This window comes from Bos indicus, chromosome 26 (assembly GCF_029378745.1).
Source record: "Bos indicus isolate NIAB-ARS_2022 breed Sahiwal x Tharparkar chromosome 26, NIAB-ARS_B.indTharparkar_mat_pri_1.0, whole genome shotgun sequence".
Classification (NCBI taxonomy): Eukaryota; Metazoa; Chordata; class Mammalia; order Artiodactyla; family Bovidae; genus Bos; species Bos indicus.
In genome coordinates this window covers 529,488-551,709 of record NC_091785.1, presented here as the reverse complement: position 1 = coordinate 551,709, position 22,222 = coordinate 529,488, and the positions used below count along the sequence as shown (strand labels likewise).

The window sequence follows — 22,222 nt, the reverse complement described above, 5'->3', positions numbered from 1 at the left end:
AGCGCACCTTCTCAGGCAGATGTTGACCATCCAGACCCCCAAGAAGTTTTAGTTAGCAAAGAAGCCTGCTTACAGTTTTATAGATAATATCTCTCTGGGGCTGCGATTGCCCCCTTCCGGCTCTGGCTGCCTGTCACCGGAGGGGGAAAGTCTGCAGCCGGCTATCTCTGTTCAGTCCTTTGTTCTGTGCGCGGGCCTAGCGGTGTCTTAGGTTGGGGCTGGCTTTTCGTGTGGTAGATATCCCACAGTCTGGTTTGCTAGCCCAAATTATTTCGCTCAGATAGTGCTCAGGGTATTCAGGCCAGATTCTTACTCTAAGCGATGCAGCAGGCGCTGCGCCTCCCTGCCCAGCCCCCGCTTGCTAATGGCTTGTGCAGGCGTCTGCGCTGCTTCTCCGCTGGGGGAGTTACCGTAGGGCTCGCAATCTGCGAGTTTTAATTGTTTATTTTTTCTCCCTGTTATATTGCCCTCTGTGCTTCCAAAGCTCGGCACAGATTCGGCAGTGAGAAGGTTTCCTGGTGTTTGGAAACTTCTCTCTTTTTAATACTCCCTTCCCGGGACGGAACTCCGTCCCTCCCTCTTTTGTCTCTTTTTTTTGTCTTTTATATTTTTTCCTACCTCCTTTCGAAGAGTTGGGTTGCTTTTCTGGGTGCCTGATGTCCTCTGCCGGCATTCAGAAGTTGTTCTGTGGAATTTACTTGATGTTTAAATGCTCTTTTGATGAATTTGTGGAGGAGAAAGTGTTCTCCCCGTCCTACTCCTCTGCCATCTTGGCTCCTCCTCCAGGAATAATTTTCTTCTGTGAATTGTTAATTCATCTGTTTTACCCATTTTTAAAATTTATATTTTAGACTTTTCCTCTGTATTAAAGAAGGAGCCAAGACCACTTTACCAGAAATCAGTTGTAACAATTTTTTTCCATTATAGTATTTATATTTGATACTTATGGGGCTTGCTACTTTTTAGCATCTAGAATCATTTATTTTTACACATTTTTTTTTGGTTGTGTATGTGTTTGTGTGTGTTTGTCCTGCATTCTAAATTTTAATTAGTTAAACTTTCCTTATTCCAGAATTATAAAACCCATTTCTTAGAATACTGTCATCATTTCACTCTAAAATATACAAAATTGTGTATTATTTAGGGTTTATCCTGCTGTGGGATAGTTATCAAAAATACATATACTGTTTTTTCCCCTCTAAGGCTGTTCAGTTGTCTGAATAACAGTTATTTTAAATGTCCATGCTTTACCAATTTGGTAGGCTGTTTTCAGTCAATGACAAATTGTCATGTATATTTGAGCCTTTTCTGGAATTTCTATTCTATTCCATCAGAAGGCTTCTTTATTTATGCATGATACTGTGCTGTGCTGTGCTCAGTCGCTCAGTGGTTTCAGACTCTTTCACTCCATGGACAATAGCCTGCCAGGCTTTTCTGTCCCTGGGATTACCCAGGCAAGAATACTGGAGTGGATTGCCATTTTCCACTCCCAGGGATCTTCCTGACCCAGGACTCAAACCTGCGTCCCTGGCCTCTCCTGCTTTGTTAGGCAGATTCTTTCCCACTGAGCCACCTTAGAAGCCCATACATAATACTGAACTCTGCAAATTATGAGGTCTTATAACTCCTTTCCAGAATGAACTATTTCTTGAACGAGCCCCAGCAGGAGCTCAGGCCTGGCTGGCCTCTTGTCAGGGAACGTTTAACAGGAGGATTCCTGTGTGCTGTTTTCTGTCTGTCCTCTGTTTCTTATCAGTTCCTCTGTTTCTTATCAGTTCCTGGCAACAGGAATGAGTGGAATGGCATGCTGCTCCCAGGGACTGCTGCATCTCAGGTCATAAGATGAAACATGTGCATGGATTTCGTTCAGCAAACATTCTCCTTACAACAAAACTGCTTAGTCACGACCCTCTTTCTTGAGATATGGACTTTATGACCATTGTTAATTCCTTGTTCCCTTGATAACGGTTGCTGTACATTTGGTTTTCTGATTTTCATCATTGTTGAAAGAAATTCCTTGTACAACAGCCTGTATATACTCACAGAAAGATCATTAAAAGCACCCTTGCTCCACCAGAGGCTTGGATCCCCATGTCTTTCTTTCTTTCTTTCTCTCTCTCTCCCCCTTTCCCTCTGGCTAATTCTCTGGAGAGTGGAAACCTGCCGAGCTCTCTTTCTTGCCCGGGCTTTCAAGACCTCCTCAAGAGGATGCCCTGTGCCTTTGTGAGTGGTGGAAGCCCTGTTCTAAGGTTTTATTGGTTCTCTGCATAAACCAGGGAATATTAGCTTCTTTCTCTCTTTTACTTTCTTATCGTTGACTCCAGACCACCAGGTTCCGGTCCATTAAAGGACTGCAACAAGTGGCGCCCAGAACAGGGACCTGGTATATGTGGCATTTCGGACGGAGCAACTCAGGACCTATTGAGGTCGGGACCTACTGAGGTCAGGACCCATTGAGGTCGGTAAGTACTAAGACATTGGTCAAACGGCTGGAAAGTCCCATCATTTCTCTACTTTACTTCACCATTTGTTTAAAGTTCAGGGACTTTTGGTTTCCTGCCAATGAGTAGAGGCTTGCCTTCAAACAGTAGTGAAGCACAATCTCTGGTTCACTGGTGAAGGCAGTTGTGATTTAGAAATTTGACACCAGGTCAAAGAAAATGTTGAATGAGCCACCAGGCAGGGAAAGAATATTCCAATTGATTTCTGGCCCCTATGGGGTCTCATTAAAGCTGTAATTCTGCCATTTCAAGGTAATCCTAGCCCTCACAATATTTGACAACAGACAGAACACTTGTTACATGAATATGAATTAGATGATGAAACTTTACAAAAGGCCCAATTAGAACAACATAAAATATTTCAGAATTTTCCTACAAGCAATACCCTGGCTGCTCCAAAAGCTCCTCCTCTGCCAGCAAGCACAAATCCAAAAGATTCTCCTTTGCTGGAACCTAATGATTCTGACAATGACTCTCCTGAGACAATTTTTGACACCAAAACTGGCAATACTTTTCTGGATAATAATGATGAGTCCTTAGCACAAACTCATATTTGCAAAAAATCGGCACTTACTCACTCTCAGCGACAGAGGCTCTCTGAATTGCTGGCTTTGCAATCACAAGTCTCTGAAGCTGATGGGTTTTCTGCCTTTCCAGTTTTAAGAAATCCTGACACTCAAGGGCACATAATACCTCAATATGAAGGTATTAACTTTTTTCACATTCAACAAATGAAAAAGCCTGTAACTATGTATGGCCCACATTCGCCTTTTACTAAATGATGTGGCATCTTCTATTGGAAACTTTATTACCTATGATTGGCGAATTTTAGTAAAGGCTCTCCTTAAACTAGGAGAATATCTTCAATGGACACTATGGTTTCATGATATAACCAGAGATTATGCTAACAAGAATGCTTGAGCTGGTGCTCCCCAAAACAAAATTACTTTTGAAATGTTAACTGGCACCGGACAATTTGATGCCATAGAAGCTGAAATACAATGCCCTCCCTTGTTGCATGAACAATTAAAAACAGTGGCCCTTGAAGCTTGGAATCAAATTACTCCTTAAGGAGAGCCTACAGGTAGCTACACAAAAATATTACAAGTACCTAATGAAAATTATGTACTTGTAATATCTTAGTGTAGAACACCTGATCTTCCTCTTGAGAAATTTGTATGCGGGTCAGGAAGCAACAGTTAGAACTGGACATGGAACAACAGACTGGTTCCAAATAGGAAAAGGAGTTCATCAAGGCTGTATATTGTCACCCTGTTTATTTAACTTATATGCAGAGTACATCATTAGAAATGCTGGACTGGAAGAAACACAAGCTGGAACCAAGACTGCCGGGAGAAATATCAATAACCTCAGATATGCAGATGACACCACCCTTATGGCAGAAAGTGAAGAGGAACTCAAAAGCCTCTTGATGAAAGTGAAAGTGGAAAGTGAAAAAGTTGGCTTAAAGCTCAACATTCAGAAAACGAAGATCATGGCATCTGGTCCCACCACTTCATGGGAAATAGATGGGGAAACAGTGGAAACAGTGTCAGACTTTATTTTTCTGGGCTCCAAAATCACTGCAGATGGTGATTGCAGCCATGAAATTAAAAGACGCTTAATCCTTGGAAGGAAAGTTATGACTAACCTAGATAGCATATTGAAAAGCAGAGACATTACTTTGCCAACAAAGGTTCGTCTAGTCAAGGCTATGGTTTTTCCTGTGGTCATGTATGGATATTAGAGTTGGACTGTGAAGAAGGCTGAGCACCAAAGAATTGATGCTTTTGAAGTGTGGTGTTGGAGAAGACTCTTGAGAGTCCCTTGGACTGCAAGGAGATCCAACCAGTCCATTCTGAAGATCAGCCCTGGGATTTCTTTGGAGGGAATGATGCTGAAGCTGAAACTCCAGTACTTTCGCCACCTCATGCGAAGAGTTGAGTCATTGGAAAAGACTCTGATGCTGGGAGGTATTGAGGGCAGGAGGATAAGGGGACGACAGAGGATGAGATGGCTGGATGGCATCACTGACTTGATGGACGTGAGTCTGAGTAAACTCCGGGAGTTGGTGATGGACAGGGAGGGCTGGCTTGCTGCGATTCATGGGGTTGCAAAGAGTCGGACACGACTGAGCAACTGATCTGATCTGAATGAAAATTATGCTGATTTTTTAGCTAGATTAGAAACTGCTATTTCCCATACTGTAATCAGAGAAGAAGCCAAAAATCAGCTAGAGAAATTACTTGCTAATGAGAATGCAAATCAGGAATGTAAAAAAGCTATCACTGATTCGTGAGTCTGGGACTATTATTGATTATTAGAAGGCTTGTTGCAATCTAGGATCAGAAACTCAAAAGATGCAAATGCTAGCTGAAACAATGGCTGCTGCCTTTAGAAAGAGAAATGAAGGATGTTTTACATGTGGAGATTAGAACCATTTAAAAAGGGATTGCTCTAAGAAGGCTAACAAAAAACCTCCAAAAATCTGCCCTTGGTGCCATAGAGGAATGCATTGGGCCAAATACTGTTAATCTAAATTTGACATTGAAGCGAAACCTATTCTGCAAAACTCCAAGCAAGAGACCCCTCCAGGTCCCCTTCAACAAAAACCAGGGGCAAATTCCATCTTTTCCCTCAAACCCTCAACATCCAGCAGTGCTGCCATCAATATACCAGCCCTAAATGACTTTTTTCTATACCCTCAAACAGTCCCTTCTAGAATACCTACCAGACTTTTTGGACCCCTGTCCCCACAAACCTGTCTTTGTCCCCACAAACCCCCTGTCTTTTACTTGGCTGATCTAGTTTGACTTCTAAAGGAATTACTATTCACCCTGGAGTAATTGATTCAAGTTATAAAGGAGAGATTCAAATTATGATGTCATCTCAGATTCTATGGCAATTCAAAAAGGGGGACAAAGTTTCTCAGTTACTTCTTTTACCTTACATTTCTATTAACTCCTCTCATAATGTATGGACAGGCGGATTTGGCAGTACAGATCAAAAAAAAATCCTTATGGACATCATGGGTATCTGAATATGCCCGACCAAACATAAATATCAAAATTAATGGTAAAAGATTTTCTGGCCTCTTTGACATCGGATCTGATATTATTTCTAAACACGAGTGGCCTGAATCCTGGCCTATACAAAAAATCTCTTGCCAAATTGCAGGAATTTCTCAAACCAAAGTATAAGAATTTTATCAAAGTGTTCAGATCTACACATTTGAGGGACTAGAAGGCCAACCTGCAACATTAAGACCTTATGTGATAGATGCACCCCTTAATCTAATAGGAAGGGACTTATTTATGCAATGGCAAACTCAGATATACATTCCACATTTTTCCTAGGGCCACTGTTCATTCAACAAACAAAGCGATTATTAAAATAACTTGGAAGAATGACAAGCCTATTTGGACAGAGCAGTGACCCCTTATGAAAGAAAAATTACAGGTGGCTAAAGAACTTATAGATACACAATTAGAACTGAAACATATTGAGGAATCTTGTTCTCCTTGGAACTCTCCTATTTTTGTTATAAAAAAGAAATCTAACGAATGGCATCTCTTAACAGACCTTAGAAAAGTTAATGCATCTATGAAACCTATGGGTGCATTACAACCAAAAATCCCATCCCCTACCAGTATTGCTCAAAATTGGTACATCATTATTATTGATTTACAAGATTGCTTTTTCAATATACCCCTCACCCTTTAGACCGAGAGAGATTCGCTTTCTCTCTCCCTTATGCTAATCATATTGGGCCTCATAAACGATACCAATGGACTGTGCTGCCTCAAGGAATGATGAATTCTCCCACCATGTGTCAATACTACATGGCTAAGGCCCTTGAGCCTGTGAGAAAACCATTTCCTGATTTTCTTGTTATTTATTATATGGATGATATTTTGTTTTCGGCTTCATCTGCTTTAGAAGCTCAATACATGTTTGATATAGCTCAACAATGCTTAGAAAACTCTTGGTTATGCATTGCCCCTGAAACAATTCAAACCTCTACACCTTACTGTTGCTTAGGATTTGTTGTTAATAGACAATGTATTACTCCCCAACTAACTTTAAATGAGTTGCAAAAACTCTAGGTGATATCAATTGGATTAGACCGTCATTAGGCATTGCTTGGAATATGGAATGAAGCAGGGCAAAGACTAATAGAGTTTTGCCAAGAAAATGCACTGATCATAACAAACACCCTCTTCCAACAACACAAGAGAAGACTCTACACACGGACATCACCAGATGGTCAACACCGAAATCAGACTGATTATATTCTTTGCAGCCAAAGATGGAGAAGCTCTATACAGTCAGCAAAAACAAGACCAGGAGCTGACTGTGGCTCAGACCATGAACTCCTTATTGCCAAACTCAGACTTCAATTGAAGAAAGTAGGGAAAACCACTAGACCATTCAGGTATGACCTAAATCAAATCCCTTATGATTATACAGTGGAAGTGAGAAATAGATTTAAGGGCCTAGATCTGATAGATAGAGTGCCTGATGAACTATGGACTGAGGTTCGTGACATTGTACATGAGACAGAGATCAAGACCATCCCCATGGAAAAGAAATGCAAAAAAGCAAAATGGCTGTCTGGGGAGGCCTTACAAATAGCTGTGAAAAGAAGAGAAGCGAAAAGCAAAGGAGCAAAGGAAAGATATAAGCATCTGAATGCAGAGTTCCAAAGAATAGCAAGAAGAGATAAGAAAGCCTTCTTCAGTGATCAATGCAAAGAAATAGAGGAAAACAACAGAATGGGAAAGACTGGAGATCTCTTCAAGAAAATTAGAGAGATACCAAGGGAACATTTCATGCAAAGATGGGCTCAATAAAGGACAGAAAAGGTATGGACCTAACAGAAGCAGAAGATATTAAGAAGAGGTGGCAAGAATGCACAGAAGAACTGTACAAAAAAGATCTTCATGACTCAGATAATTACGACGGTGTGATCACTAACCTAGAGCTAAACATGCTGGAATGTGAAGTCAAGTGGGCCTTAGAAAGCATCACTACGAACAAAGCTAGTGGAGGTGATGGAATCCCAGTGGAGCTATTCCAAATCCTGAAAGATGATGCTGTGAAAGTGCTGCCCTCAATATGCCAGCACATTTGGAAAACTCAGCAGTGGCCACAGGACTGGAAAAGTCAGTTTTCATTCCAATCCCAAAGAAAGGCAATGCCAAAGAATGCTCAAACTACCACACAATTGCACTCATCTCACAGGCTAGTAAAGTAATGCTCAAAAGTCTCCAAGCCAGGCTTCAGCAATATGTGAACCGTGAACTTCCTGATGTTCAAGCTGGTGTTAGAAAAGGCAGAGGAACCAGAGATCAAATTGTCAACATCTGCTGGATCATGGAAAAAGCAAGAGAGTTCCAGAAAAACATCTATTTCTGCTTCATTGACTATGCCAAAGCCTTTGACTGTGTGGATCACAATAAACTGTGGAAAATTCTGAAAGAGATGGGAATGCCAGACCACCTGACCTGCCTCTTGAGAAATCTGTATGCAGGTCAGGAAGCAACAGTTAGAACTGGACATGAAACAACAGACTGGTTCCAAATAGGAAAAGGAGTACGTCAAGGTTGTATATTGTCACCCTGCTTATTTAACTTATATGCAGAGTACATCATGAGAAACGCTGGACTGGAAGAAGCACAAACTGGAATCAAGATTTCTGGGAGAATAATCAATAACCTCAGATATGCAGATGACACCACCCTTATGGCAGAAAGTGAAGAGGAACTCAAAAGCCTCTTGATGAAAGTGAAAGAGGAGAGTGAAAAAGTTGGCTTAAATCTCATCATTCAGAAAATGAAGATCATGGCATCCGGTCCCATCACTTCATGGGAAATAGATGGGGAAATAGTGTCAGACTTTATTTTTTGGGCTCCAAAATCACTGCAGATGGTGATTGCAGCCATGAAATTAAAAGACGCTTACTCCTTGGAAGAAAAGTTATGATCAACCTAGATAGCATATTGAAAAGCAGAGACATTACTTTTCCAACCAAGGTCCGTCTAGTCAAGGCTATGGTTTTTCCAGTGGTCATGTATGGATGTGAGAGTTGGACTGTGAAGAAGGCTGAGCGGTGAAGAATTGATGCTTTTGAACTGTGGTATTGGGTCTGGAACTGTAACCTGGTAATTGCTTTGACAATTATATTTGTTGTTTACCATTTCCTTTATGCAAGAAATGTTAAAACTAAACAAACTCAAATGGTCAGGATCCTTTTTACAAATGTAATAAATAAATAAGGGGCAATTGTCAGAGAACATTTAACAGGAGGATTCCTGTTTGCTGTTTTCTGTCTGTCCTAAATCCTCTGTTCCTTATCAGTTCCTGGCAATAGAAACGAGTGGAATGGTACGCTGCTCCTAGGACTGAGGTCATAGGATGAAACACATGCATGGATTTCCTTCAGTAAACATTTTCCTTATGACAAGACTGCTTCGTCACGACCCTCTTTCTTGAGATATGGACTTTATGACCATTGTTAATTCCTTGTTCCCTTGATAACGGTTGCTGTACATTTGGTTTTCTGATTTTTATCATTGTTGAAAGAAATTCCTTGTACAACAGCCTGTATATACTCACAGAAAGATCATTAAAAGCACCCTTGCTCCACCAGAGGCTTGGGTCCCCATGTCTTTCTTTCTTTCTTTCCCTCTTTCTCTCCCTCCCTCTGGCTAATTCTCTGGAGAGTGGAAACCCATTGAGCGCACTTTCTTGCCTGGGCTTTCAAGACCTCCTTGAGAGGATGCCCTGTGCCTTTGTGAGCGGTGCAAGCCCTGTTCTAGGGTTTTATTGGTTCTCTGCATAAACCAGGGAATATTAGCTTCTTTCTCTCTTTCACTTTCTTATCGTTGACTCTGGATCACTGGGTTCTGGTCCATTAAAGGACCACAACAGCCTCTCACTCCCTTTCTGTCCTTAATCACATGCAGTGCCCATGAAAAACCTGTCTCACCACCCACTACTCACGGGCCTTCCATGATCTTTGCCATAAGGCTCCTGATACTTTTTAATTAACTTTCCAAATCACTCCCACTGTCATATTACAACATGTGCTCTCTCTTTTGTAAATATTTTCTCTTCATAATCATAAACCTTAAGAAATCACTATTTACTAAATGATAGGAAACAATATCCAATTTTTTGGGTCATGAGAAACCATGGCTCTAAGCTAAGATTTTTAAACAATTTTTATGTTGGAGAAATTTCTCCACATTTGAAACGTATAACTTACAAACTTTTTCCTTAGCATCGTTTGCATGATTTCAGCTGGATTTATTGCAGAGTCTCATTTTATTGCAACTAGAGTCTGAAAGTATTCACACCTTTAATACGTAAAATAAATTTGGGGAAAATTAGTGGTAGGCTGAAAAAAGAGAGGAAAAATTTCCTCCTACTATGATTAACCTTGGGTTAAATTTTTAAATTTTAATGTGTGTTTAATATATTCATCAGCTAAACCTCAGATTTCTGAAGAAATCAATGACACAGTAATTTTGCACATAAAAATATTTGCCATCAGAATGTGTATTATAACTATTACACAGATCTGTCCTCTATCTAGGAATCAAGGAACATATCATACAGAGGCTCTGTATAATGCATTCATAATAGTTAAAGTAAGAATTAGATGCGTGTTTGTTTTGGATTGACCCAAATAATACTGTGTAAGTGTGCATGCTCAGTCATGTCCAACTCTGTAGCCTACCAGGCTCCTCTGTCCGTGGAATTCTCCTGACAAGGATTCTGGAGTGGGTTGCCATTTCCTACTCCAGGTGAATTTCCTGATACAGGGATCAAACCTGTGTCTCTTGCATCTCCTGCATTGGCAGGCCAATTCTTTACCAACTTTACCACCAAGGGAGCCCACAAATAATATTACTTAGCATGCTGTTCACATCTAAGAAATACAATGAACTGTCTGCTCTTCCCTGGAGAGGCTGAAGAAAAACGTTTTCTGAGTAGAGTGAGAGCTATCTGGGAAAATTAAAAAGAATAAAACAAGTCAGAAAATTCATAAAGTGATGATTTTAATTGGAAATTTAAATGTGCCAGGTGGCAGAGATCCCTTGGGTAGAGATACCTACTTTCAAAGAGCACTTTATGTTTAGAAAGAACAGAATATTTAAAGGCGAGTTGAATAACTTTGATGAAACAAATAATTTCACTTACAGAAACTTAAGTATTTTGACCTTCTCTAGTGAGAAAATTCAGCAACATCTCAAATAAGAAAGGTAAATATGAAATTAATTATAGTAAGGTTTAATTCTTATTTTAAATTTAAAATTAATAATTTATGCATGTTTTAATGTGTAAATTATATATTTTAGCATGGTAGAAAATGTTTTGGTTCATTAAAAGAACTTCTATATATTCCCTATTCTATTAAATAAAATTTGCAATTAAATAATAATAATAATAAATAATGGTACTAAGTCACTTTGAAATATCAAAAAACGTAATAATTAAAGTCTAGGTATAGATAATATTAAAGAAAACTTCATTTGAGTCAACACATTGTAAAAAAATGTTATATGCTAAGCTAAGTTGCTTCAGTCGTGTTCGACTCTGTGCGACCCCACTCCCCCATCCCTGGGATTTTCCAGGCAAGAACACTGGAGTGGGTTGCCATTTCCTTCTCCAATGCATGAAAGTGAAAAGTGAAAGTGAAGTCGCTCAGTCGTGTCCAACTCCTCGCGACCCCATGGACTGCAGCCTACCAGGCTACTCTGTCCATGGGATTTTCCATGCAAGAGTACTGGAGTCGGGTGTCATTGCCTTCTCCGAAAAAAATATTATATATGTTTATTCAATTTGACATTATAATAAGAGATTTAAAATGACATAACACGTAAAATAAAGTTACAACCATTGGGGAATTTAAAGAACAATTATTTTGAAGAAAGAAACATATAGAATTCAGGATTTTTAAAATAATAAAGGTAGCTTTAAGTCCAACATTGTTTTTGAATTATTTTCAAGGATTACATTGCTAATTTTTGTCAGACATAAAAATATACTTGAAATATACTTTGTTATGTGGGCAGGAATCCCTCAGAAGAAATGGAATAGCCATCATGGTCAACAAAAGAGTCCGAAATGCAGTACTTGGATGCAATCTCAAAAACGACAGAATGATCTCTGTTCATTTCCAAGGCCAACCATTTAATATCACAGTAATCCAGGTCTATGCCCCAACCAGTAACGCTGAAGAAGCTGAAGTTTAATGGCTCTATGAAGATCTACAAGACCTTTTAGAACTAACACCCAAAAAAAGATGTCCTTTTCATTATAGGGGACTGGTATGCAAAAATAGGAAATCAAGAAACTCCTGGAGTAACAGGCAAATTTGGCCTTGGAATATGGAATGAAGCAGGGCAAAGACTAATAGAGTTTTGCCAAGAAAATGCACTGATCATAACAAACACCCTCTTCCAACAACACAAGAGAAGACTCTACACACGGACATCACCAGATGGTCAACACCGAAATCAGACTGATTATATTCTTTGCAGCCAAAGATGGAGAAGCTCTATACAGTCAGCAAAAACAAGACCAGGAGCTGACTGTGGCTCAGACCATGAACTCCTTATTGCCAAACTCAGACTTCAATTGAAGAAAGTAGGGAAAACCACTAGACCATTCAGGTATGACCTAAATCAAATCCCTTATGATTATACAGTGGAAGTGAGAAATAGATTTAAGGGCCTAGATCTGATAGATAGAGTGCCTGATGAACTATGGACTGAGGTTCGTGACATTGTACATGAGACAGAGATCAAGACCATCCCCATGGAAAAGAAATGCAAAAAAGCAAAATGGCTGTCTGGGGAGGCCTTACAAATAGCTGTGAAAAGAAGAGAAGCGAAAAGCAAAGGAGCAAAGGAAAGATATAAGCATCTGAATGCAGAGTTCCAAAGAATAGCAAGAAGAGATAAGAAAGCCTTCTTCAGTGATCAATGCAAAGAAATAGAGGAAAACAACAGAATGGGAAAGACTGGAGATCTCTTCAAGAAAATTAGAGAGATACCAAGAGAACATTTCATGCAAAGATGGGCTCGATAAAGGACAGAAAAGGTATGGACCTAACAGAAGCAGAAGATATTAAGAAGAGGTGGCAAGAATGCACAGAAGAACCGTACAAAAAAATCTTCATGACCCAGATAATTACGATGGTGTGATCACTGACCTAGAGCCAGACATGCTGGAATGTGAAGTCAAGTGGGCCTTAGAAAGCATCACTACGAACAAAGCTAGTGGAGGTGATGGAATCCCAGTGGAGCTATTCCAAATCCTGAAAGATGATGCTGTGAAAGTGCTGCCCTCAATATGCCAGCACATTTGGAAAACTCAGCAGTGGCCACAGGACTGGAAAAGGTCAGTTTTCGTTCCAATCCCAAAGAAAGGCAATGCTAAAGAATGCTCAAACTACTGCACAATTGCACTCATCTCACATGCTAGTAAAGTAATGCTCAAAAGTCTCCAAGCCAGGCTTCAGCAATATGTGAACCGTGAACTTCCTGATGTTCAAGCTGGTGTTAGAAAAGGCAGAGGAACCAGAGATCAAATTGTCAACATCTGCTGGATCATGGAAAAAGCAAGAGAGTTCCAGAAAAACATCTATTTCTGCTTCATTGACTATGCCAAAGCCTTTGACTGTGTGGATCACAATAAACTGGAAAATTCTGAAAGAGATGGGAATACCAGACCACCTAATCTACCTCTTGAGAAATTTGTATGCAGGTCAGGAAGCAACAGTTAGAACTGGACATGGAACAACAGATTGGTTCCAAATAGGAAAAGGAGTACGTCAAGGTTGTATATTGTCACCCTGCTTATTTAACTTATATGTAGAGTACATCATGAGAAACGCTGGACTGGAAGAAGCACAAGCTGGAATCAAGATTGCTGGGAGAAATATCAATAACCTCAGATATGCAGATGACACCACCCTTATGGCAGAAAGTGAAGAGGAACTCAGAAGCCTCTTGATGAAAGTGAAAGAGGAGAGTGAAAAAGTTGGCTTAAATCTCAACATTCAGAAAACGAAGATCATGGCATCCGGTCCCATCACTTCATGGGAAATAGTTGGGGAAACAGTGGAAACAGTGTCAGACTTTATTTTCTTGGGCTCCAAAATCACTGCAGCTGGTGACTGCAGCCATGAAATTAAAAGACGCTTACTCCTTGGAAGGAAAATTATGACCAACTTAGATAGCATATTCTAAAACAGAGACATTACTTTGCCAACAAAGGTCCGTCTAGTCAAGGCTATGTTTTTTCCTGCGGTCATGTATGGATGTAAGAGTTGGACTGTGAAGAAGGCTGAGTGCCGAAGAATTGATGCTTTTGAACTGTAGTGTTGGAGAAGACTCTTGAGAGTTCCTTGGACTGCAAGGAGATCCAATCATTCCATTCTGAAGGAGATCAGCCCTGGGATTTCTTTGGAAGGAATGATGCTAAAGCTGAAACTCCAGTACTTTGGCCACCTCATGTGAAGAGCTGCCTCATTGGAAAAGTCTCTGATGCTGGGAGGGTTTGGGGGCAGGAGGAGAAGGGGACGACAGAGGATGAGATGGCTGGATGGCATCACTGACTCGATGGACGTGAGTCTGATTGAACTCCGGGAGTTGGTGATGGACAGGGAGACCTGGCATGCTCTGATTCATGGCGTCGTAAAGAGTAGGACACAACTGAGCGACTGAACTGAACTGAGACTCTCGAAAAATTCAAACATGTCGTACAAGATTTGATCACCAAAATGTCATATCTGTACAATTAAAAACTATGTTTTATTTAGCACTGGGAATAATTTTTTTCAAGTAATAAGTGAAATTGCTCATACTAAATGTTTGTATTCATAAAATGATAAAGATTAAAATTTTATTCTTTTGTATATTAATCTTTTCTCCCTTTTCAGACTGACAAATTTAAAAGTGTCTGTTTCTTTTCTCAATTTCAGGATCAAATAATGAACACTATATTAAGTAAACAAGCATTTTCTAGGTTCTTTATTGTTCCTAAGTAGGAAAATAGTCTCAGTCCTTATATCCCAGATCATGTAATATTGGTGGGAAAATAAAAGGTAAATGAAATAAATTAGCCAAATTGCAACACTGTGTGCTACAAAGTTGTGTGTGTTCTCCCATTAGTTCTACAGAGTAGAAATGATAATATTATTGAAATTATTAGCATAAAATTCTTGGAGAATTCACATCTAAGAGTCTGGGATTTTTATAACACTCTGATGATTGTTTTAGGATGGGGAACACATGTATACCTGTGGCGGATTCATTTTGATATTTGGCAAAACTAATACAATTATGTAAAGTTTTAAAATAAAATAAAATAAAAAAAGAAAAAAATCTTATTTCATTCCCTCATTAACCATGTGATACAAAGTCAAGGTAAATTACAGAGCAGTTTTTCATAGTGGTAAAACAGAGACTGAAATTTAGAATAAAATTTAGTTTTTAATGACAAAAATAATAGCTAGCTTTTAAATAGACTTTCTATGAATGCCAAAACATCTTTAATTTGCTTTACATGTATTAAATGAATTAATTCATATAGCAATCCTACATGTTAGCACAACTATTAGTCAGTTTTACAGCCAAGTGATCTATGTCACAGGGAGATTAAGCAGTTTGCACTGTCACACAGCTGGCAAGTGAAGCCGTGATTCGATTGCAAGCTATTTTGTCAGGATTGTATTTTTTATCCATGACACTATTTTTAGACTATGCTTGCATGGAAAAACTTGAAACATGAAGGATGGGGAAATGAAGCAGGGCTGCGAGTCATGTTGAGTCAAGTGATGCCTGGAGTGTAATATTTAAGAAGGCAGTCACTTTAACAATGGTGCAATGTAGAGTCAGCCCTGAAACTGAGTGCATGCTTTTAGATTCTGTACTAGAGGGGTTTCATTCCTTATTTAGGTAGGACCATATTCTACTCCTGGCTCTGATGAAAGGGAAAAAATGGAAAAAATGTAATCATCAGCAAGTAACTCAATAACTCTACCAAAAACAATTTTTTAAGGAAGTGTGTTACAACCCTGGCAACTAAAGATTTAAGAACATTATACCATATTAACAGTTATAGTTATAGGGCCATAACTTAAACATATTAAAAGTGATTTTATCAATAATATCATATTTAATTATCTCAAATAAGAAAGTAAACAGAAAATTTAAACAATTAATATAATAGATGATAAATAACAGAGTTAGGATTCAAACTTAAGTATGACTTAAAAACTAGGAACTGATTTGCAATTACAGAACCAATGTGCAAATGATCAATGTATCCCATCATTGCTAAATCTCAGTGTCCTAGCTCAATAAAAGTGAGTTTAGAAACTGTTATCGAATTATTATTATTATTATTTTCTGAGGAACAAGAAAGACTTAGAGATGCACACAGAACACAGGGTAAAGCATAATAGGAAGTATCTTACACAGCTAGTGAACACATTCTAGGTGACCCCTGTTTTCCCAGAGTGATCCTCTTAATTGCTTCTATCTGTATCTATTCCCACAAAACTTTTCTAGAATAAAACCCTCTGATAGCCCCCACATAGTATCTTACTGAAATATATGTATTTTATTCCCCTATGTACAATAAAAAAAAAAATTCTCTCATATTTTTTCGTAAACTGCCTAACAATGTGAATTGTATATAAGAACATGTATGATCAAGATCAAGTGATGGGAGGGAAATGAAAAGTTGAAATATGTAGTTGAAAATATATAAGGAAGATAATTTATGTTATATTAATTGTTCTACTGAAGTATATAAAGAAAAGTTATAGAGAAATACAATAAAATTGCCAAAAAATGTTAAATATTAAGGGAATTCCCTAGAAGTCCAATGATTAGGACTCTGTACTTTCACTGCCATGAGCCTGAGGTTCACTCTCTGGTTGGGGTACTAAGATCCCACAAGCCATGAGACACGGCCACATAATAATGTAAGTATTTAAAACTGAGATCACATAGCAACAGTGTGAGTCTATCTTCAATGATTATCAACTTGTCCAATGCCTGTGCTGATCAGGGAGTTTGGGGCTTCTCTGGTGGCTCAGCTGATAAAGAATCCACCTGCAATGCAGGAGACCCAAGTTTGACCCCTGGGTGGGGAAGATCCCCTGGAGAAGGGAATGGCAACCCACTCCAGTATTCTTGCCTAGGAAATCCCATGGAGAGTGAAGCCGGGCAGGCTACAGTCCATGAGATCAGAGAGTCAGACACAACTGAACAACTAACACTTTAACATTTTTGACTTTGGACTGTATTCAAAAAGAATGCCCTAAAAGATATTTCAAAGGAGAGTGTATGGTAATAACACATGGATTATAAACTGAGAAAGGAGAAATGCATAAATAATAAAATTCTTAAATTAGAAACAATTGCACTTTTTGATGACTGTAGCTTTGTAGTATAATATGAAGTCAAGGAGTGTGATTCCTACAGCTTAATTTTTCTTTCATAAGATTGCTTTGGCATTTGGGCTTTTTGTTAGAACACTCTCTGACATAAATTGTAGCAATATCTTTTTGGATCTGTCTCCTAGAGTAATGGAAATAAAAAATGAACAAATGGGACCTAATTAAACTCAAAAGCTTTTTTTTTTTTCACAGCAAAGGAAACTGTAAACAAAAGATAACCCATAAATTGGAAGAAAATATTTGCAAACAATGTGACTGACAAGGAATTAACCTCTGAAACAGCTCATATAAAAAAGACAACCCAATCAAAAAATGGGCAGAAGGCCTAAATAGACATTTCTCCAAAGAGGGTATACAGATGGCCAAAGGCACATGAAAATATACTTATTATCTCTATATCAGAGAAATTCAAATCAAAACTATGATGAGATGTCACCTCAGACTGGTCAGAATGGCCATCATCAAAAAGTCCACAAACAGTAAATGCTGGACAGGGTGTGAAGAAAAGGAGACCTTCTTACACTGTTGTTAGGAATGTAAATTGGTACAGCCACTATGGAGGTTCAATTAAAAAAAAAAAAAACTAAAAATAGAGCTACCATATGATTCAGTAACCCCACTGCTGGGCAAATATCTGGAGAAAAACATGCTCTAAAAGTATACATGCACCCCAATATTCATTGCAGCACTATTTACAATAGCCAAAACATAGAAGCAATCTTAATGTCCATTGACAGAGAAATGGAAACAAAAGATGAGGTACATATATACAATGAAATATTACTCAGCCATTAAAAAGAATTAAATAATGTCATTTGCAGCAACGTGGATAGACCTGGACATTATCATACTAACTGATGTCATACAGAGAAAGACAAATATTGTATGACATCACTTATATGCCAAATAAAAAAATAAGGTACAAATGAACTTATTTATGAAACAAAAACATGCTCAGAGAACAAGCTATAGTTATCAGGTGGGAGAGGTTGGGGGGATAGATTGGGAGATAGAGACTGACATGAATACATGGCTCTATTTGAAATACATAACCAATAAGGACCTTCTGTATAGCATTAGAACTCTGCTCGGTATTCTGCAATAACCTAAATGGGGAAAGAACTTAAGAAAAGAATAGATGCATGTGTATGTATAATTGAATCACTTTGATGTACATGTGAAACTAATATAACATTGTTAATCAACTATACTCAAATATAATACAAAAATTTTTTTAATAAAAATAATTTTATGATTTGAAAAAAAAAAAAAAAGAAACAATTGCATTGATCATGGAAATCAATCTGGATATCCTCATGCAATTTATAAAACAGGCACTGATGCCTGATGGTAAAAATAAAAAGCAGATAATACATTTCCACTTTTTCACAGATGCAACACCAAGAAAAAGCACCAGAAGGTAATCTTGGTAAACTGATGGAGTTTGTTCTCCTGGACTTTGCTGATGTTTCTCATCTCCAGAGGTTTTTATTTGGACTGTTCTTACTCATCTATATAATTACCTTGATGGGCAATGGCATCACATTTCTGATGACAAAACTAGACCTGGTCTCCAGACCCCCATGTTTTTTTTTTTCCTTGGCAATTTTTCCCTTTTGGAAATCTGCTATGTGTCTGTTACACTCCCCAGAATGGTGACGAGTCTTTGGACACAAAGAATGACTTCTTTAGTTGCTTGTGCCACACAAATGTGCTTCATCCTTATACTTGGGGCCACAGAGTGATTCCTTCTGGCTGTGATGGCCTATGATCACTACGTGGCCATTTGTAACCCTCTGCACTATCTTCTAGTCATGAACTACAATGTGTGTATCCAGCTAATGGCTGGCTCCCGAATCAGTGGAATCCCAATCCAAATAGGCCAGACATCCCAGATTTTCTCTCTGCCCTTTTGTGGTTCTAACCTCATCAACCACTTCTTCTGTGACATCCCTCCCATACTCAAGCTGGCCTATGGGGACACTTTTCTGAATGGAATGTTGGTCTTCACAGTTGCTGCGCTGTTTGTTTTGGTTCCATTTCTGGTGATACTTGTCTCCTACGGCAAAATCATCTCCACAATCCTTACATTGACATCAGCCACAAGTTGGGGCAAAGCTTTTTCCACCTGCTCCACTCATCATATGGTTGTGGCATTGTTCTTTGCATCAGCCATTGTCACATATTAAAGACCCAAGACCCAGGGCTCAGCAGGAACTGACAAAGTGCTTTCCCTCTTCTACACAATTGTGACACCTGTGTTTAACCCCATGATATACAGTCTAAGGAACAAGGATGTCATGATGGCACTGAGGTAATGGCCATGCAAATACCTTAGTTCATTGAAAAAATAAGTTGTATTTCAGAAGTTGATTTCTTATCCATTCATCTGCTGATGGGCATCTAGGTTTCTTCCATGTCCTGGCTATTATAAACAGTGCTGCGATGAACATTGGGGTACACGTGTCTCTTTCCCTTCTGGTTTCCTCAGTGTGTATGCCCAGCAGTGGTACATATACACAATGGAGTATTACTCAGCCATTAAAAAGAATACATTTGAATCAGTTCGAATGAGATGGATGAAACTGGAACCTATTATACAGAGTGAAGTAAGCCAGAAAGAAAAACACCAATACAGTATACTAACGCATATATATGGAATTTAGAAAGATGGTAACAATAACCCTGTGTATGAGACAGCAAAAGAGACACTGATGTATAGATCAGTCTTATGGACTCTGTGGGAGAGGGAGAGGGTGGGGAGATTTGGGAGAATAGCATTGAAACGTATAATATCATGTATGAAACGAGTCGCCAGTCCAGGTTCAATGCACGATTCTGGATGCTTGGGGCTGGTGCACTGGGACGACCCAGAGGGAGGGTATGGGGAGGGAGGAGGGAGGAGGGTTCAGGATGGGGAACACAGGTATACCTGTGGTGGATTCATTTTGATATTTGGCAAAACTAATACAATATTGTAAAGTTTAAAAATAAAATAAAATAAAATAAGTTGATTTCTTATGTATTTATTATAAATTTTCAATATTTATCTTAAACTCAATTTATCTGTCTATAAAGTGGTAGTTATTACCAAAGCAAAAATTACTTATAACACTGAGAAACCTTTCTGTATCCAGTTATACAGTTGTGTATGGGTCAACAAATAGCAAATCATTCACTTGGGAATTCTATAACCTTATTGTGAAATGTTCTCTTTTAGTAAGAACTTTAGACAAGAATTGCTATAATAGGCCCAGTTGTAATACAGACTCACTTATATCATTTATTTGAAAGCATATTATTCAGTTCCATAGAGTTGTCACAGAAATTTTTAAAACCAGGTTAGTATTGGACATTAATTACAATGTTATGTATAGTTTGGCCTAGCAATTATTCTACAGAGAAATAATTTCTTAGAGTGAAAAGTACCTCTCATTGGGAATGTAGTTTAATAAATGATGTTGTACAATGATATTAGTAATTATTAGATATCATTTATGTGTATATCAGATTAAATCCATAATATGATTTATTGAGTTGATAAAACAAAAGATATTATTTAAATCTTTATATATAATAAGATTAGTTTGGAAAAAGTGATGGGAATATTCATAAGTCATGACTTTTTAATATATTTTCCTAGAGATGATAGTGGTGATAGGAAAGCTAGGGGAAAAGGGAAAGGATTTAAATTTTTGTAAAAGTAAGTATCTGCTATAAAAGCACGAGTAATGTACATCTTAAACCTTACATACATACACATATTAGAATGGTCAATACAAAAATAATCATCGTTATTAATTATGGAAATCACAGAGTAAATCATTCTATTTTCCCCTTTGTTTTATTGAAATTGTGCAATTTATTACAATAAGCTTGTGCTATTCAGGTAATCAAAATAACAAACAATAAATTTGTATTCATTCTGGACAAGGAAAATAACAATTATTAGTTGTGTGTGCTATTTCTGTAGTTATATAATTTCAAAATTCCATGTATGTATAATAATCCTTCATATAGACAGGCAACAGATAATTGCAGAAATATGACCTGTCACCAGTACTCAGAGTTAGAAAATATGATGAAGCTTGAACAGTTGCTTTTAAAGTTTATTCCCATAAAAATATATGTCAGTTTTGTTCACATTTATATGGAGCTAGCTATTTCCACATGGATAGGGAGGTGCAGTACCACTTTCTCCTTGGGAGAAAACAACCAGATGACATGTGACCAATTCTGATAATAAAGTGAAGAAGGAAAAACCAACTCTTATTGAGAACCAAGTAAACAATAAATCACCAAGATTCTCAGATAATACAGCCATCATAACCTACTAAAATCTAATGGAAATGACTGAATACAGGGGAGGTTAAAAAAAAGAGAACAACAAAATTCCAGGAAAATTTCTAGGCAGAAGTTGGATAAATCCTGAAACTATTATATGTTGAAAAGTTTGAGACAGAAATTAAGAAATCCTCTCTTTTTTCCCTCCTTCCTGTCTAATTAAAAAAACAAATTTTAGAGAGAAGAGATAACTAACGGGGGGGGGGGGGGGAGACAACACTTAAAAATATTGATATATCAAACTGGTATGACTGGATCTCTCTCCTTTTACAGAGAAGGGCAAATAAGAGTGATATCTTGGAGCATTATGGCTTTTTTGGTAGGTACTGAAGTTCCACAAGCTAAAAATGTCAGTGGGCATCTTCATAAATTATTTTATCTTTGGCTTGGCAACTAACAAACCATATCTAAACTAGTTACCACATTCAGTAGTAATAGCTTGCCAAAAATCTGTATCTGTAACACGTGTTTTTAAAACACAATGAATGTGTGCAAATACTACCAATGCTTTGTAAATTATAAGTATCTGTGTTAGCAAGATAATCTTTTATTACTACTTTGCATTGTACTATTTCCAGCAAAAATCACTTATAATTCTGAAAAATTAAGCACACACAATTTTATTATTTAGAAACATGAAAACAGATATTCATTTACTTAGGTATACATGCTTGTCCGTGTGTTGTACTTTAGGAGAATATTGCTTTTGTGGACTGAATTCAACTGACAATGAAGGATGGGAAGGTCAATAATATGTGCAAAACCTTTCCAAGATTAATAGCCTGATTCGGGGAAAGTGAAAAGTGAATATGTCTTCACTGTGCATCTGGGTTGTATTAATAGCTATGGATTCTTTGCTGGAAAAGAATATTCAGGGAATAATGATAGACAC

General features: G+C 38.0%; 1 pseudogene; it reads left to right on the top strand.

Annotated features, from left to right (window-relative positions):
* The first annotated feature begins 18,375 nt into the window (after positions 1–18,375).
* On the top strand, positions 18,376–19,304 carry LOC109578953 (olfactory receptor 10AG1-like; annotated as a pseudogene).
* The last annotated feature ends 2,918 nt before the right edge of the window (positions 19,305–22,222 follow it).